The following is a 6,000-nucleotide window of genomic DNA, read 5'->3' on the forward strand; positions in this document are numbered from 1 at the left end:
TAACTTAGTTGGTCTTTAAGGTGCTACTGTAAGGAGTTTTTTTATTTTGACTATGGCAGACCAACACGGCTACCTATCTGTAAATGGAGAGGAATAGTGGCTCTAAGCCTGAGGAAATGGCCGCCTGCTTCTCCCTCTCGCACAAGGGTTGGTGTGTGGCAAAGGACTGCGCTGAGATGAGAACAGGGTGAAGAGGAAGGGCAGCACTCTGCTCCTCATACCCAGGAGTTGCTGTTTACCATTATGGAAATCGGCGTGGGGCAAAATGGCATTTTCTCATCCCACTGGAATGCCACCCCAGTTCTTAATCAAGACAGCCACCACCCTGTGTTACTGGAATCCCCCAAAAGGCAGACGCCTCCAGAGAAAAGAGAAAACAATTTTCACAATACATAATTAAACTGCGGAACTCCCCCCCACAGGAGACAGCGATGGCCGCCAACTTGGATGGCTTTGAAAGGCGATGAGGCAGTTTCGTGGAGGATAATAAGGCTATCAGTGGCTACTGGCCATGGAGTCTGCCTTCTCCCTCCTCCGCATTCTGCCTCTGGGTACCCGCTGCTGGGAAATGCAGGTAAGCCTTTGTTTGGATGGCGGGGAGGTTGTAGCCTCTGCCTGCCCCTCCTCATTAAGGACATCCTCTTTAAGGGATCCGGGGTGTGTGGATCCTGTCCAATGCCTGTCCCCCCCCCTCACAGTGCTACAATTCCCAGCGCCCTTAAAGATCTTCAGTGCCTAATAATAATAATAATAATAATAATAATAATAATAATAATAATAATTTATTTATACCCCACCCATCAGACTGGGTTTCCCCAGCCACTCTGAGCGGCTTCCAACAAAAGATTAAAATACAATAATTCATCAAATATTAAAGCCTTCCCTAAACTGAATTCTGTGAAGAGGGAAAAGTGTTTTAAATGTGTTTCAACAATGAAGTTTGTCTGTAGCCGTGATACTCCACATGTGATGCTTCAAAAGCATGAAGGCTTAAGAAAAAAACCCAAATCCCATAAAGAGGAACACGAAGAACTTCCAAGATGAAGCTGAGCCAAAAGAAAGCAAAGCAGTTTCCTGAGGCAAGACGTCGCCTGACATGAAAGATAGCATCTTACAATTGGGTTACAGGGTCTGGGAGGGTGGCCAGGAGCATTCTGGTAAAGTCTAGACTTGACTGGGGTGGGGTATACTTAGCCAAATTAGTGACGCCATGTTGGCCGAAAAGTCCAGAGAGAAACCATATAAAAGGCTTTTCCACCAGTGCCTTGAAACATCTCCTCTCTTCCGCCACTCGGCTTCTCCATCACTTGGTAAGTTGTCTTTCACTGAATCGCTTCTTAGAGGAGAGAAGGAAGGAACTGTTTGATTATGGAACAGAGATCTTTTTGAAATTTGGTTTGACTCAATTAGCTGTCAAGACAAGAAGCAGTTTTGGGAAGAAGAACTCAAATCTCTACATCCTAGGAGTTGTGTTACTGGGATTGTTTTGGGCTCAACAGAAAATTTTAACCTAGAGTTGTATTGGGGCTTTTAGAAATGTGAAACTGGGTACTTTCATGGTTGGAGCCAGCTAGGAAAAGAAGATAGCAGCCATGGTCCTGAGTGTTTTTGCAAAACCTTGCCTAGTGTCCCTGTTCCCTGTCTTTCTGGAGAAAGCTGCTCTGGCCATGGTCACACCTGCTGCCCATGGAGCATCTGAACTGGGTTTTTGAGGCTCACTCTATGCAGGGCTGCCTTGTTCCAGCCCCACTGACCCTTTCTTGCATGAGGCAGGTCTGGCAGAGCCAGGTGCTCCCCTGAAACCCTGGAAAGGGAATCCTTCTTTCTGGTGAAGAGAGGTGGGGAACCTCTGGCCCTCCAGACATGGCCAAACTACAGCCCTCGTCTCCTCTGCTTCCTGCAGCTGCTGAGATTTGTAGTTCAGAGTCAAAGCGTTCCCCATTCCTGCTCGAGGGACAACCCTCTGCTAGATGAACCCATGGTCAGATGCATTGAAAGGAGCTCCCTGACTTCTGAATGTAATGCTGAATGTGGGAAGGTGGCTTGGAACATCCAGGGAAATCTAGAGGAAATTGAGGTGCGGCATACTTAGCCAAATTAGTCGCACCATGCCAAATTGTTTGCTTGAACTCTCATGAGAAACCGTCTAAAAGGGCCCACAATGTATGGCTTTTCCACCAGCTTTCCACCAGTTGGTTTGCGGGAGGTGACAGCTCAGAGGCAGACAGTTTCTCTCTGCACTTGGAACAAATATCTTAGCTGGTAGAATTAATTACCTAAATTAGTGGTGCTGAAGCAAGATATTTGCTGCAGGTGCAGAGAGAACCTGCATAAAAGGGCTCAGCGCGTAGGGCTTTTCCACCAGCACTTTTGAAGATCTCCTCTCTTCGGCTGCTCAGCTTCTTCAGCTTTTGGTAAGCTCCTTTTAAGTAAATTGATTACTAGAGCAAAGAAGTTTGCAACGGATTGACTATGGGGAAGTTATTTACTGGGGGTTTTCCCCAACATGCCTTCCTTCTTAGCTTCACATGGAAATCAGATTTGGGAAGAGACCTTCAGGTCTTTACTTGCAATTCCCTGTGCCACTGGCATTGTTTTGGGCTCAAACAGAAGTCCCACTTCTAATAGGACTTCTGAAATGTGGCGCTGGGCCCTCTCTGGGATGGAGTTGGATGAGGGTGAAAAGAGGGATCTCTTCCTCCTAAGAGACCAGAACTGGCAAGAGGAAGATGTCCTGTTCTGGGTCTGGTTGTCATTTGTTTGAAAGAGCAGCTCTGTGTAATGGGAAGATCCCTGGACCCATTTTCCCTCCTCTGGGAATCTCAGGCCAGTGCCCCATCCTCCTCTTCTTCTGAGAAAGGCGCTGTGCCGTTGTCACAGGATGTGCCCACGTTGCATCTCAACAGGAGGAATCAGGAGCTCTTTAGGCAGGGCTGACAGTTGCCTTTTCTTGGGTGAGGCAGGTCAGACAGGGAAAGAGGCTCAGCTGGACTCCTGGGACGTCAATCCCACTCACAGCTAAGGCAGGACTGGGGAACCTGTGGGCCTCCAGATGTAAAACAACTCCCACCCCCTCTGGCCTTGGCCAATGTTGGCTGCTAGGGCTGCTGGGAGTTGTAGTTCCACAAGCTCTGGAAGGCTACCCGTCCCCATCCCTGCTGTAGAAACAACACTCAGCTAGGGGGACCAACAGTCTGAGCCCAGAAGAGGAAGGATCCTGCAGGGCCAGAGCGTGAGAGAAGTCTCTCAAATTTCAGAGGGAGAGGGAGAAGGGTCAGAGAGACACAACCTGTCAAATGGGGGTGGGAATCATTGAGACTTTTCCATTTGAAGATCACTATTTTAATGTTTTACCATCATTCAACTTACTGTCCCAGGCCTGGCTGCAACGATTAAAAATCAACATTAAATTAATCTTTTATATCTCTCGTTATCTGAACTGTCTCCTTCCTGGATATGCATTCTTTAAGTCATCATAAAGGAATCTCAATATAAAAGCTGAAAAGTGAGGGGAACTGCCTCCTCCCTGTCTGACAAATATCTCTCTGGTTATGAGAGATAATGTCTGATTTCCCCTGTTTTCACGTGTTTCTGAAAGTATCCTTGAAAACGTATCATTTCAGAGTATCCAAGACCCTTGCAAGATGTCCAGTGTCAACAATCTAACTCCCTATTCAGGGATGCCAGTGAAACCCCCCCGAGACGAGGATCTTTGGGCTATAATATACGAATTCGCTATCGTTATCGAGGGGCAACTACGATTCACTCGTTGAGGATTCACTTCTGCTGCTTCCTTTGATACTTTGGATGGTCTCACCTTTTGAACAGAATGCAGGGCAGTCATGTCACTCACCAGATGCGCCCAGTTGAGAATCGTCTGCTTTTCTGATCCTAATGTAATGTAGTTTGTGCTCTTGAGGGCCAGGAAGTCCGAAATGCTGAGCGCCCACTACGCAAACTATCCATGGCTGCCAACATGTCATCTTTGCTCTGTAACACATTCTTTCCCCTTGCAAATCTTCCTTCCTCTTCTGCTGAGTGTATCCTCCATTTATGCCAAGCAAGCCTCAGTTCACTGAGTCAGAATTGGCAGAAGATCTGCACATCTTCCACCGAGAGGCTCTTGCCTGGGGCCATTTTGGCCTCCTGTGAACACTTTTATGAGTGTTTTGCTTTCCTTTAACCTCTTAATGTTGAATGTCTTCTCCTGCTTGACCTGTTGATCCCAGAGAATGTTCCCTCCTTCCTTGCTAGCCATTAAAGCTTCACTGCAGCATCACAGAGGCCTCTTGCGTGTTTTTTCTCCTGCTTTACTGGTTCTCAGCTCACCTTTCATGAAGTGCAACTGGCAATCACAAATATGTCTCCTTGATATGTGTCTGATCCTGTCCGACACCCATCTGCGCTGACCCCTATTAGCTTCTCCTGCAAGATAGTCCCTGCCAAGACAGGCACCGCTCAGTTGGAAGGAGGGATTCCCAGCTACTCCTTGGAAGCTCTTTCTGCAGTTCCAAGGTGTCCAGTCGTGATGAAGTCAGCAGAAAGAGGACTCAGGAATGGGGTTAGGGGCGTTGAGTTTAGTTTGCATTTAAAGGTGAATCTATCCAATTCATAATTTGCAATTTGACATAATAGCCAAAACACGGCACCCTTCAAAATACACCCTTGTATGAAGGTGTGATGCTGTTCCCCAAGCAAGCAATATTTTGAAAGAAAGAAAAACCCATATGTCAAGATGAAAGAGTGCATAAAATGAAGAGATTAGTGAATTATCTTAACATACAAATCTGGATTATATCAGTGGACTTTGATTGCAAAATTCCATGTCAAAATGTGGGGGATTGGGAGAATTTTGCATTGATGCTTATGAATTTTCACAAGGCTAAATAAATAAATAAATAAATAAATAAATAAATAACAAACTTCTGCAGACACGAAGAGAGCTGAATTCACATTTGGAAACAGTGAGAAACTGGGATTTCTAAAATTAACAGGTTGAAGGGACAAGCATTCCTAAACTGTGACCAGAAGACCAGGACAATATTCAACCTTCCCCTACTATGTTCCAAAAGGTATCTTGCAGGCCAGGTTACACCTTGTCTCGGGAACGTGCTTTGCTTCATTTGGGCTCAGCTTCACCTTGGATGATGTTCTCTGTGTTCCTTTTAATGGAATTCAGGTGTTCTCTTGACTCCTTCAGGCTTCAGAAGCTTCCTCTCCTTCCCTCTCTCAAAGGCCTGCTCACCAATAATCTCTGCTCCAAATATTTGCAGGGTCATTGTAACAGCATAAAAAGGCCTTGAACACTGACAGTTCCAGGAATCACGGAACATTGTCCTCCCCAAGAATTCTGGGAAATGTAGCTTACCCCTCACAGAGCTATGATTCCCAGCACCCTTAGCCAGCTATAGGGACCAGAGTCTTTTGAGGCAGAAAATGTCCTTCACCTGCAAACTCCTACCACAACCCAACACTGTATGCTGTGACCTGAGTCCTTTTGTACTCAAATTTAGCTGCCATATCTGCCCAGTAACACGGATAAGAAAGTCACCAGATTTAGCCAGGTGGGGCATGAGTCAGCATTACCAACTTATGTGGAATTAACCCACATCGACTAACTGGCTTCAGCCTGATTGCTAGAAGACCGGCAAGGGTTAACTACCAGTAGGGGGAGTCCTGCTGATGTACATCAACTAGGAGCTCCCCCGGGGTCACCGCTCGGGGGCGTGCCTTAGGCCCAAACCTCCATAGGCTTCGGACAGGGCAACACCCCCTGGAATCCTTTACTGGACTACCCTTCGATATGGGGGAAGGTGATGGCGCTTCCTCCCCCCCCCACTCATCTGCATAACAATACCCTTACCAATGCCTAACCGCCAATGCCGAGGAAGTTGTTACGATTTGCTACGAGGTAGGCGAAAAACCAAATGGCTGGTGCCAATTTGCCAAGTTGAAAAAAATCCTGCCAGGCCCCTTAATGACGACCAAGCGAGGTCCATA

The 6,000-nt window shown here is 46.8% G+C and overlaps 1 long non-coding RNA gene across 1 annotated transcript; it reads left to right on the top strand.

The window, feature by feature from the left end:
- Positions 1–425: 425 nt before the first annotated feature.
- On the top strand, positions 426–4,279 carry LOC310694435. Its single transcript, XR_014519700.1, has 2 exons — positions 426–574; positions 3,624–4,279. It is a non-coding gene; the product is annotated as an uncharacterized lncRNA (long non-coding RNA).
- The last annotated feature ends 1,721 nt before the right edge of the window (positions 4,280–6,000 follow it).

This window comes from Podarcis liolepis, assembly GCF_965112155.1.
Source record: "Podarcis liolepis genome assembly, chromosome: 15".
In the NCBI taxonomy this organism is placed as follows: domain Eukaryota; kingdom Metazoa; phylum Chordata; class Lepidosauria; order Squamata; family Lacertidae; genus Podarcis; species Podarcis liolepis.